A 13,471-nucleotide genomic window follows, 5' to 3' on the forward strand; every position below is an offset into this window, starting at 1 on the left:
CCGTCATGAAGGACCCTCACCACCTGGGACATACCCTCTTCTCATTACTACCATCAGGGAAGAGGGACAGATGCTTGAAGATCTTAGGAGCAGCTTCTTCCCTTCTGCCTTCCGATTTGTGAGTGATCCACGAACACTCCCTCATTATTCCATTTTTGCACTGTTTATTTTTTTGTAGGGCTCTGCACTGCTGCTGCAAGATAACAGATTCCATGATATTTGTCAGTGATGATAAACCTTCTTCTCATTACTACCACCAGGGAGGTGCTATAGGAAACTGAAGACACACACTCAATGATTCAGGAACAGCTTCTTCCCCTCTGTCATCCGATTGCTAAATGGACAATGAACTCATGAGCCTCACCACTTCTTTCTTTCTCTTACATCAGGACCTCAGTCCAAAATGTCAACTTGTTTATTTCTCTCCATAGATACTGCCTGACCTGCTGACTTCCTCCAGCATTTTGTGGGTGTTACTCTGCAAAATCCCCTGTGTTTACAGTATCTCAGTGTGTCACTTATCCAGCTGCACGGAGACTTGCTTATTGGTGAACTGATGACTCACTGTTACTGAATCGTGAGTAACAAACTGTAGTTAGATTTATTTATAGAATTTTTATAAAGCTACACTATCATTAGAACATCCCATGTACACGGCAAATATGGCTGGGGAACATAAGTGGCTGTTTACTCTGTGTGTGTGAAATTCATTCCATATTTGGGGAGTGATCCTACTGTCTGAGCTGTTGTGTAAAAATCAACCCAGTTGCATATATTCTCCTTTGCCATGGCAACATGCAAAGGCTGAGGAGAACCAGAGGTTAGAGGCCTGAAGTTTGTGAGTCTGGGGTCAAGAACTAGGACTTGGATGCCCAGTGTTCTGAGTACTGGCCAGGTACTGGAGGTCAAAGGCCCAATATCTCCTGAGAGTTTGGGGACAAGGCCTAGGTGCCCACAGGGGGCCTGTGCAGGGGTTGGAGGCCTGTCTGTATGTTTGAGTGGGTGGGAGGGAGGCAAAGAGGCCTGTTTTGCTGTTGTTGTCTTGTTTCCTTCTGTTGGTGTTGTTGTTGTTTGTGTTGTTCTGTTCAACATGGTGGGCATGTTGTGTTGGTGGCCAAATGTGTGGTAACATTTGTGCCCGCACCCCCAACCCCCCGCCCGCACATCCTAAGGCTGTGTTGGCTTTTCACACAAATGATGCATTTCACTGTATGTTTTGATGTACATTTAATTAAAAAAATCTGACTCTGAATCTGAGATTCAGCAGTAAGGCATCTTCCCACCTACCCACCTTTCTCTTCACCTGGTCTCACCTATCATCTGCCAGCTTGTACTCCTTTCCCTCCCCTCATCTTATTATTATGCTGTCTTTCCCCTTCCCTTTTCACTCCTGACAAAGGATCTTAATCCAAAACATCAACTGTTCATTCCTCTCCACAGATGCTGCCTGACCTACTGAGTTCCTCCAGCACTTTGTGTTGTTGCAAAGGAATTCCAGCATCTGCAGAATCTTGCGTGTTTACATTTTGATCTAACCTGACAGAAGCACACTTCTTGGTTGCAACTTCCCTCTTATGAACACATTGACTATCGGCCCCTCTCTGCTTTCAAAATGTGGTGCTTCAAGAAGGTGGTATCCATCATTAAAGACTCTCACCATCCTGGGCATGCCCTCTTCTCATTACTACTATCAAGGAGCCTGAAGACACACACAGAGATCCCGGAACAGCTTCTTCCCCAACGCTATCAGATTTCTGGAAGTCCATGAACACTACCTCATGATTTTTGTTTTCTTTTGTGCTACTTACTTAATTTTATATCAATCTATATATATATAATAAAGTGTGTGTGTATTCAATTCAATTCAAGTTAATTATCATTAAACCATACATGAATGCTCGTGAATACATTATTTATTTATTTTTCTTCTATATTATGTATTGCATTGAACTGCTGCTGCTAAGTTAACAAATTTTGTGACACGTGCTGGTGATAATAAACCTGATTCTGATTCTGATTCTGAAACGAGACAGTGTAACTCCAGAGTCAAGGTCCAGAACACAGTATCACCAGTCACACACAGCACAAAGCACACAGAAGATTGCAAGCACAGACGGTATCACAATCACACAATAAAAGAGTCCAAGCTCATGGCATCTATCGACCACAATAGAGCTGGCCTTCAGCCGAGCAAACACTCAACATGAGATATACAGTATATAATTCCAATTTGAAGTAACTGTGTATTGCACTGTACTGCTACGGCAAAACATCAATTTTTACGACATTGGTCTCTGATAATAAATCTGAATCTAATTCTAATCCATTCAACACCGAATTGCAATTGTTTTCCCTCTCGGATGTGTAACTTTGGGCTGGGAGATATGCTTCATTTATTATTTTAGATCACTGTAAGCTTCCGAACTTCTAGCAACAAGATCTACATATACATATTTAATCTCAAACCCTGGTCTAATGTAACAAATATTCCATCTCAAGAGGAAGCTTAAACCAAACTACTCAATCATGATTGGAGAAGATTAAAGATTAGCTTTATTTGTCACACGTACACCAAAACATTGAAAATACAGTGAATTGCGTCGTTTACACAGTCTGGGGACGTGCTAGAGGCAGCCCGCAAACGTGGTCGCTCTTCCGGTGCCAACATAACAAGTGCACAACTTCCTAACCCTAACCCATGCATGCTTGGAATGCGAGAGGAAACCGGAACACCCACAGAATACCCGTGTGGTCTCAAGGGAGCATTTACAGGCTCCTTACAGGCAGCGATGGAACTGAACCTGGGTCACTGGCACTTTTGGTAACTGCAATGTTACTGTGTCGCCCCAAGGTACTTTGGGACAACCTCATGGGCCGAAGGTCCTGTTGCTGTACTGTACTGTTCTGAATCTCCTGACAGAGAGCGCTGGGAAAAGAATCTTGACCGAGATCATTGGCACTAACCCCTACGCCACCCTGCCAGTACCGTGCATCAGTGGGGTGGGTGATGGCTCTAGAAATACGAGCTGAGGCTCAACCTAAGGAGTTGGCTTTTCATGACAGATGAGAAGGAATTTCTTATCCCAGAGACTGGTAAATCTTTATCATTTTCTACCAAATTCTCAACTGCAGAGATCCATCACTGAACTTCCCAAAGGTCAAGGTCAAAGTCAAGTCAAGTGGTAATTGGCCACTCTAAGTTGATATCACTGTGTTAGAATCGGCAGGGAACTGATGGGAATATAGGGAGAACTTATTTATAAGGAAAGATTGAGCAAGTTAGGGTTTTCCTCTCTGGCGTGGAGGATAAGAGGTGACTTGGTAGAGGTGTACAAGATGATAAGAGGTATAGATAGAGTGGACAGCCAGAGACTTTCTCCTAAGGTGGAAGTGACTAATAGGAGGGGGCATAACTTGAAGGTAACTGAAAGGAGGTATTGGGGGGCTGTCAGAGATAGTTTTTGTTTTACAGAGAGAGACATGGAACACACGACCAGGGATGGTGGTAGAGGCAGATACATCAGGGACATTTAAGAGACACTTAGATAGACACATGAATGATAGAAAAATGCAAGGCTATGTGTGAGGGAAGGGTTAAATTGATCTTGGAGTAAGCTAAAAGGTACTGTGCTATAATATTCTATGTTCTATAGAGTCATAGAAAAGTACAACACAGGAAAAGGCCCATCGGCCCATCTAGTCCATGCTGAAGCATTTAAACTGCCTACTCCCATCAACAAGCACATGGACTCCATACCCCTACTATCCATGTACCTATCCAAACTTAAATGTTGAATCTGTATTCTATGTTGAAAGGTCACTGAGAAAAATTAATAGAGGAAAGGAATGTGTTGTGAGGTAGCGAAGTCTCGTGGGCAAAATGGTGTCTTTTTTGTGTTATATGGAAAGACGGACTGATTTGGCGGATGCTAACTGAATCAAAACGCTGGTGACACTGCACATTGTGACTTGGAGCAATAGGTTGTGTTTTCGTTTCTCTCCTATAGAGAAGATGTTGTTAAATTGGAAAGAGTGCAGAAAAAGATTATAGACGTGTTGCCAGGACTTGAGGGACTGAGTTATAGGGAGCAGTTTGACAGGGAAGACTTCACTCCTTGGAGTGTAAGAGACTGATGGATGACCTTTAAAATCATGAGGGGTGCAGATAGGGTGTTTTCCCCAGGTTTGAGGAATCAAGCACTAGAGGGCACAGGTTTTAAATCAGTGATAAAAGGAAACCTGAGGGGCAATTTTTTCACCCAAAGAGTGGTCAGTATAGGGAACGAGCTACCAGAAGAATTGTTTGAAGCATGTATATGGACAGTATTTAAAACCAACTGAATTGGTTTGAAGGTTTAAAGTAAGGGTTCCCAACCTTTCTAATGCCATGGACCCTAAGTTGGGAACCCCTGGAAGGGGTGCGTGCTAAACAGGGGGAAATGGGACTAGATTGGTATGAATCAGTATGGATGAGTGGGGCCAAAGGGCCTGATTCTGTCCTGCCTGATTCTATGACATAAGGCTGAGCTAAGAGACCAGTCATTATATTATTGAATGGTGGTGAATGAGGAGCTGAATGGCCTGTTCCAGTGGTTCTTCTTTGTGCTCTGCTATTCTGAGTTGAAGTAAATGGCCATGGCGTTACGTTCAGCCAAAGATTTGCATCACTTAGGTCACACCTTGTTTCTGCATGGGGTCTGTGTTGGGCTGCAACGTTGGCAGTCACTGCTAGAGGGCGCAGTGTAGCAACGAACCAATACCTGACACAGGACATACTAGGTCAGCCCTTATCTCACTTAAAATTAATCCCCACCGCAGCAGCTGGAGAAATTATCTTCTGCAAATTACGCAGTCTGGAATAATAGCTGGCAATGAAATCATCCGCGGTGTTCGAGGAGTTGTCTCCTACCCCCTCCTCAAGGCCAGTTAGTGTTTTAGCCTGATCAGTGGTACATATCCTGATCAATTTCATCACACTTATTATCACAGACATTTGTCGAAATTATATTGCATTATGAAATTGTATTACATTAAAGCATGTGAAATTTGCTGCTTTGTGGCAGCAGTACAGTGCAAAACATTAAAAATCTGTAACTAACGACAAAATAAATAGTGCAAAAGAGAAATAGTGTATTAAAAAGTGTAAAAAGAGAAATGGTGTACATGGGTTCATAGTGCATTCAGAACTCCAGTGGTGGAGGAGAAGAAGCTGTTCCAAAAACATAGAGTGGGACTTCAGACTCCTGTGCCTCCTCCTCGGTGAGAGTATTGAGAAGAGGACAAGTCCCAGTGCTTAGGGTCCCGAGTGATGGGCGCCACCTTTTCGAGGCATTGCTGTGGGAGGGTTGTTTCTATGATGGAGCTGGCTGAGGTTATAACCCACTGCCGCAGAGGTTCCCAACCTGTTTTATGCCCGAGACCCTCACTATTAACCGCCAGGTCCGTGGACCCCTGCTAGTCTGTAGCTTTTTCCTACCTTTTGCATTGGCACCTCCATATCAGACAGCGATACAACTGCCAGAATGCTCTCCACGGTACATCTGAAGAAATTAGCTGAAGTGTTTGGTGGCATACCGAATCTCAAAGCTCTGATGAAACACAGCTGATGGCGTGTCTTCTTCATGATGGCACCAATATGTTGGGCCCAGGGTAAATCCTCTGAGATGTTTGGGATAATCTGGTGTTGGAGCGGGGTGACTACTGGCAAACTGCCCCTCTTAAGACTGTAAGACATTAGGTCCTTTGCCATTCCATCATGGCTGATTTATTACCCCTCTCAAACTGTATTATCCTTACTGGCAAAATCCAACCAATGCAGCAGTCAGACTGACGCTACCATCCCGCAATTCCCGGCAAATTCCGCCCCTGACACCCTTCTCCAATTACTGGTAAACTCTGACCTAGCCACCCACCAGACCCATTGTACAGCACCGCCACACCCAGCAGGTTTGCCCCCTAATGGAGGCTACCCCTTCTCCAAATACCAGCCAGTCATTCATCCCTTGGTAATTCATCATTATGTGCCATGTCATCTGACGTGGGCTATCGTTGTACTTCCATGACCACGGCTGTTCTTGGCAAATTTTTCTACAGAACTGGTTTGCCATTTCCTTCTTCTGGGTAGTGTCTTTACAAGACGGGTGACCCCAGCCATTATCAATACTCTTCAGAGACTGTCTGCCTGGTGTCAGTGGTTGCATAACCAGGACTTGTGATCTGCTCCAGCTGCTCATAAAATGTGAACCAGATTGGGGGGGGGGGGGGGGGGGGCGCTAAACAGGTGCTACTCTTTGCCCATTGGTGGCCTGCAGGCTAGTGGAGGGAAGAAGCACCTTACACTTCCTTTGGTAGAGACCCCACAACCCATTACATCAGTTATAATCATTGCACTCTTCTGATTCTCAACACTAGGACTTTAAGAATTCCTAACAATGTTCACCTTGTCCCCCTACCTGCATCGCACTTTCTACATTCTGCATTCTGTTGCCATTTCTCTTTTTGTATGACCTGAATGTCCTTATGTTTTGAAAGATCTATCTGGATGGTACTGTGTCTCTAATACACAGTAACAAACTACAACAAATTCAGAGTGGGTCAAATTATAAGTGCATTTTATTACTCGCAAGGGAAGATCTACCTCCATAAGTTAAATCATTTGGAAAGTAGCTTCAATCAGAACAAACCATGTTATACATTTATAAAGTCCAGTAATCCATCAACACTTTATCTGGATCTGTCACTGGTTCATGACATCTGTTCTTTAATCAGTCCATTTGTCTTTTGAGGGGTTTTTTCCTCATGATGTCAGTGTCTTGTTTCTCTCTGTTCTCAAAACATTCATTAACATAAACACATCCATTGCCATAAAACACACACAGATTTCTTGTAAGCTTCCGTCCAAACCAGCAAAGCACTCTGGGATCACATAGGTTCCATTTTGTCACATTTAATTTTACAAAGAAATCTATAACCTCATAAAGACTTAGGGTTACAGAAATATTTCCACAAAGGCAGGCAAACAAAAGTTTCTCACTGTACATGTGACAATAATAAACCAATTATCCATTCCAGCTGAGTTTAGTCAGCCCGAAGACCAGAGGATCCTCTTAGTAGAAGGGATCGCTAGTTATGACATTTACCACTGCCAAATGGTGATGTGGGTCTGATTGCAACACTTCTGTTTCGGGCACCACGGGAGTGTGGTGATTAGCGCAACACTGTTACAGCTCCTGGTGATGGAATTTGGAGCTCATTTCTGGGCCATCTGTAAGGAGTTTTTACGTTCTCCCCATGGGTACGTGGGTTTACCCCTGGTCCTCCAGTTTCCTCCCACAGTCCAAAGATGTGCCAGTTAGTAGGTCATTATGAATTGCCCTGTGATTAGACCAGGGTTAAATCAGTGGGTTGCTGGGCAGCATGGCTTGAAGGGCTGGAAAGGCCAGTTCCATTCTGTATCTCTAAAAAAAATAAATTATTTATCTGAATTATTATAAATAAAATATAAAAGAGAAATTTGGATGGGTACATGGATGGGAGGGGTAGGGAGGGGTATAGTCCCAGTGCAGGTTGATGGGAGTAGGTAGAATAATAGTTCAGCATGTACTAGATGGGCTGAAGGACATTTTCTGTGCTGCAGTGTTCTGTGACTCTAATACCTATTTCTGTGTTTTGTTTATATATATCCAATGTTCCCTCTAGCATTTTTTACAGCTGCATGGACCAGCCATTGCTCTGAACAGGAAATACTTAGGCGGCTTGAAAACTGCACGGCTCTTTAATTTTGACACGATATGAAACAAAGTTCCTGCTGTGCAGCAACAAAGGCGATGTGCACAGGTGCATTTCAGTTACTCTGCAGCCTCGCACCCGCGCAGCACACTCTGTGTGCATATCCTTTTGTGGAACATACACCTTAACACTGCTTATCTGAAAGATATTCATGCAGAATAGAGTGCAGCACACCGTACCTCCTTGGTTCGTTAACCTCCATTCGCTTGTGGCCACACCTCGACTTTTGAATTCCTGCAGTCCCATAATCTGCCTTCTCCACCTCCTCACCCTGACTGCAGCCTCAGTACCTCTCCGTCCCCCTCTTCTGGTTCGAGCTCTAATTGTCACTCACCACTCTCCCCCATGCAGAGTCCTCCTTCAAGCTGGCCTCTAGCCAAGCTTCGGGTTATTTCTGTGAGAACAGAGATACCGGAGGAATTAATAACAAGAAGCAGTTTGGTTTGATTTGGTGCAACAGGGAAGGAGAGATAACAGTTCATTTGCTCTTTTCCCATCCATAAGATCATAAAATACAGCAGCAGAAGTAGCCCATTCAGGCCATCTCTTCTGCAACACCATTTCATCATGGCTGATTTATCTTCCCTTTCAACCCCATTCTCCTCTCTTCTCTCTGTAACCTTCAAGCTTCCCCAGGAGGGTTGTCGTCCCACTGCTCTTCAACAAGATCAGGATCAGAATCAACTTTAATATCACCGGCATATGGCGTGAAATTTGTTAACTTTCCGGAGGTAGTACAATGCAATACATGATAATACAGAAAAATACTGTGAATTATAGTAAGTATATATATATAGTTAAATTAAACAAGTAGTGCAAAAAAATAGAAATAAAGAAAGTAGTGAGGTAGTGTTCATGGGTTCAATGTCCATTCAGAAACCTGACGGCAGAGGGGAAGAAGCTGTTCCTCAGTTGCTCAGTGTGTGCATTCAGAATCCCGTACCTCCTCTCTCTTGGTAGCAATGAAAAGAGGACACGTCCTGGGTGATGAGGGTCCTTAATAATGAATGTTGTCATTTTGAGGCATTGCCTTTTGACTATGTCCTCAGAGGTGGTGGGTGCTCATGCCCACGATGGCTGTGTATACCACCCTCTGCAGCTTTCTTCGACCCTGTGCATCAGAGGCTCCACACAGCAGAGCAGACATGATGGGGTGAAAGATCTAATTCTGTTTCTACGTCTTGTGTCTTATGCCCATACCACACTGTGATGCAATCTCAAACTCCGAATGAACTATAGCCACTGGCATCCCCTCTTTGTAAATGTTGGGCCCACGATAGATCTTCAAAGATGTTGACACCCAGATACTTGAAACTGTTCATCCTTTCCACCACAAACTCTATGACACTGGTCACCGATCCAAAAAGCGACCCATTTATTCCAGCTGTGTTTTGTCTGTGAGCTAATCCTTTGCACACACTCATAGCATGGAAACAGGCCACAGGAAATAGAGGGAACCCATCCTTATTAATCACCGCTTGATTGACTCATTGTTTTGCAATTACTTCCCCAACAATGCACGTAGAACAGTACAGCACAGAATTGTGTATTTAATATTTGAGTAATACTGTAAATATTGTGTTTGATTAAGCATTCTTTATTGTTTGCATAGTTCAGAATCAGTTTTAATATCACTGGCATATGTCGTGAAATTTGGTGTTAAGTGGCAATAGTACAATGTCATGCGTAATAATAAAAATCTGCAAATATATATATAAAATTCAATAAATAGTGTGAAAAGAGAAAAAAATAGTAGTAAGGTAGTGTTCATGGGTTCAATGACCATTTAGGAATCTGATGGCAGAAGGAAAAAAGTTGTCCCTGAATCGTTAAGTGTGTGCCTTCAGGCTCCTGTACCTCAGCCCTGATGGTAACAATGAGAAAGGGCATGTCCTGGGAGATGGGGGGGGGTCCTTAATAATGGATACTGCCTTTTTGAGGGATCACCCCTTGATGTCTTGGATCCTATGGAGGCTGGTGCCCATGATGGGGCTGACTGAGTTTCTGCAGCTTACTTCGATCCTGTGCAGTGACTCCTCCGTACCAGAGGCAACCAGTTAGAATGCTGTCCAGGGTACACCTGTAGAAATTAGTGTCTTTGGTGACGTACCAAATCTCCTCAAACTCCAAATGAAATACAGCCACTGGCATACCTTCTTTGTAACTGCATCGATATGTTGGGTGCAGGATGGATCCTCAGAGATCTTGCCAGCCTGAAACTTGCTCAACCTTTCCACTTCTGATCCCTCAGTAAGGACTGGTGTGTGCGTGCCCTCATCTTACCCTTTCCGAAGTCTGGGTTAAATTTAAAAGTACATGAATGTCCAACGTTATTATGCTACCACATCATAAGTGTGCGCCTCACTGAAGTAAAAACAAAACTATAGCATGCACATTATTCCCAGCTCTGTGTTTTCTTTCGGTTAGTTTTATGTTTTGGAGTTACAAAAGATGCAGTCCAGGCCCTTTAAACTACTCCAAGATCAACCTAACTCTTCCCTCCGGCATAGTCCTCCATTTTCCATCATTATGTACTGTACTGTCAAAGAATTTCTTAAAAGCTCCTGACGAATCTGCCTCCACCACCACCACTGGCAGAGCGTTCCATGCACCCTCGGCTCTCTGGCATCCTCCCTATCACCTTAAAATGATGCCCCCTTTGTATTAGCTATTGCCACTCTGGGTCAAAAAGGTGCTGGCTGTCCAGTCAATCCAATGACTGCACTGTCAATGTAGTCATAACGATGGCCATTGGGTAACTGGCCCACAGTTCCGTGCTCTCTTGAAGAGAGACATTACATGCGCAGTTTCCCGACCCTCGCCGTCCTCCTGGGTTGAGAGGGAAATGGATTAGCGATGATGCTTAGCCGCAGCACAGCAGACTCAATAGAGAGCGTGTGCTATCACGAGGGAGGTGGGTAAACTTGGGTTGTTTTCTCTGGAGCATCGGAGGCTGAGGGGAGAGCCGGTAGAAGTTTATACGATTATGAGAGGCATAGAAAGAGTGGACAGAGAGTAACTGTTTCCCAAGGCTGAAATGTCTAATACCAGAGGGTATGCATTGAAGGTGAGAGGGGGTAATTTCAAAGGGAATGTGAGCAGCAGTAAGTTTTTTACCCAGAGAGCCATGGATGTTTGGAATGAGCTGCCTGGTGTGGTGGTAAAGGCAAGTACATTAGAGGCTTTTAAGAGACATTTGGATAGGCACATGGATGTAAGTAAGTTAGAGGTAAATGAGCATGGTGTAGGTAGGAGGAATTAGTGTTTGGGCGTTTTTCATTTGACTTTAGCTGGTTCAGCACAACATTGTGGGCAGAATGGCCTGTACTGTGCTGTACTGTTCTATGTTCTGTGAGTGGGCCAATTCTGCTCCTGCATCATATGGTTTAATTTTGTGAGATTACAACTACCACATTCACCATCTCGGGAGCTGTTTCCTGAATGACTATGATGCAGCCTATGAAGTTCTTGGAACTTGTCAGCCTTCGATCCTGCCTGCTCGTAAAGAATGTTTTTTTATCTACAGTCAGTGCTGTAATATTGAGGCAGGGCACCTTCCATGCATAGAGTCACCTCTCCCAAACGAAGAGAGATTTGTAAAGATTAGCTTTATTTGTCGCAAGTACATCAAAACATTCAAATGCGTCATTTGTGTTAACAATCAACACAGTTTGTCAATCCTTGGACCGTGTTAGTCAATGATGTAAAAACTCTATGTTTCGATGTACATGTAACAAATAAAGCGAATACTTTACAATTTTTATACCAAGGATTGCGGTGGGGGCAGCCCCCCAAGTGTCAGTATGCCTCCGGCACCAACGTAGCATGCCCAACATTTTACTAACCCTAACTCGTACATCTTTGGAATACGGGGGGTAACTGGTGTACCCCGAGGACTCCCACACAGCTAGCGGGGAGAACATACACATTCCTTACAGTCAGTGGCAGGAATTGAACCCCAAATGGTGATTGGTGGAGCTGTGATGCGACAAAGGTGAAAAGTTTAAGGGGAGCATGAGGGGAAACTTCTTCACTCAGAGGGAGGTGAGAGTGTGGAATGAGCTGCCAGAGGAAGTGGTGCATGCGAGCTTGGTTTAAGAGAAGTTTGGATAGGTGCGGGGATGGTAGGGGTATAGAGGGTTATGGTCCAGGTGTAAGTCGATGGGAGTAGGCAGTTTAAATGGTTTGGCACAGATTAGATGGGCCAAAGAGCCTTTTTCTGTGCTGTACTCTTCTATGACTCTATAATGCAATATTATGTCCTGCTGCTGTCTGTATGGAATTTGCATGTTCTCCCCCGACTCCGTGGGTTTTCCCTGGGTATTCCAGCTTCCAAAGACCTACAGTCTAGGTTAGTAAGTTGTGGACATGTTATGCTGGTGCCGGAACCGTGGCAACACTTGTGGGCTGCCCCCAGCACATCCTCGGACTGTATTGGTCGTTGATGAAAACGATGCGTTTCACTCCGGATTTCGGTGTACCTGTGACAAATAAAACTAACTGATAAAGCTGGATGAGGAGGGGATGTTTCCTATAGCGGGAGGAGTCCAGGACCAGTGGGCCCAGCCTCAGAACGCAAGGATGTCCCTTTACAACTGAGGTGAGGAGGAATTTCTTTAGCCAGAGAGTGGTGAATCTGTGGAATTGATTGCCAGAGATAGCTGTGAAGGCAAAGTCATTGGGTATATTTAAGGCAGAGGCTGATAGGTTCTTGATTAGTAAGAACATCAACGATTACAGGGAGAAGGCAGGAAAATGGGTTTGAGAGGGATAATAAATCAGCCAGGATCGAAAGGTGAAGCAGACTTGATGGCCTAATTCTTCACCCATGACATATAAACAAGAGATTCTGCAGATATTGGAAATCCAGAGTGGATGCACCATCAATAACTCTCAGAGACGTGAGGCGAGAGATAGGCTTTTACTAGCTGGAAGAGAAAGCACTATCAGCAGCAAGAGACTATCACACAACATCCTGGAGACTGAGGGAGGAGCAGTGCCTCCAATCGCCTTTATACAGGGGTCTGTGGGAGGAGCCACAGGAGCAGTCAGCCGGGGGTGGGGGGGGGCGTGTCCATACAGGTATATGTAGTTCACCACAAGAGTAAAGTAGTAATTACAGTAATAATAAACTTTACTTATGGAGCACTTTTTATACAGATGTAATTCAAAGTGCTTTACAATGGGATAAAGTACAAACATGAAAATAAAAGACAAAAAGATGGCAGTTAGCAAGGTTAAATAAGTAGGTTTTGAGCTGGAGTTTAGAAGTGTCAACTGAGCCTGCATCCCTTATGGCTTTAGGTTATTAAGTTCCACAGTTCAGGAGTGTAACTCAAAAAAGCTGACCTGCCAATGATCTATTGAGGAAGATTGTCTAAATTTAAGAGATAGCAGAAGAAGTCCCGAGAGCTTGAGCAGGCTTATAAAATGGAAACAATTCTGTGATGTTGTCGGGTTCCAGACCATTGAGAGTTAAAAAACAAGTAAGAGAACTTTAAAATCAGTTCTAAACAATACAAGAAGCCAATGCAGAGTAGTTAGGATGGGAGCGGTATGTTCCCTCTTCCCGGCTTTTGTTAAAAGTCCAGCAGCAGCCGCCTGAATGAGTCGATTGCTTTGGAAGGCCAGTGAAAGTGTATTAATCTATCCATTCGATATAAAGGTGTGAATGAGTTCATTA

The 13,471-nt window shown here is 44.0% G+C and overlaps 2 long non-coding RNA genes across 2 annotated transcripts; one reads left to right on the plus strand and one right to left on the minus strand.

Moving 5' to 3' along the window:
• Positions 1–290: 290 nt before the first annotated feature.
• On the plus strand, positions 291–1,905 carry LOC140717051 (uncharacterized). The gene is made up of 2 exons (XR_012096429.1): positions 291–577; positions 1,441–1,905. It is a non-coding gene; the product is annotated as an uncharacterized lncRNA (long non-coding RNA).
• Positions 1,906–6,626: 4,721 nt separating this feature from the next.
• Positions 6,627–12,670, minus strand: LOC140717367 (uncharacterized). Its single transcript, XR_012096523.1, has 3 exons — positions 9,942–12,670; positions 7,968–8,182; positions 6,627–7,457 (listed from the first exon to the last, which is right to left on the minus strand). It is a non-coding gene; the product is annotated as an uncharacterized lncRNA (long non-coding RNA).
• Positions 12,671–13,471: the final 801 nt, after the last annotated feature.

Source organism: Hemitrygon akajei, chromosome 27 (assembly GCF_048418815.1).
Source record: "Hemitrygon akajei chromosome 27, sHemAka1.3, whole genome shotgun sequence".
Lineage (NCBI taxonomy): Eukaryota > Metazoa > Chordata > Chondrichthyes > Myliobatiformes > Dasyatidae > Hemitrygon > Hemitrygon akajei.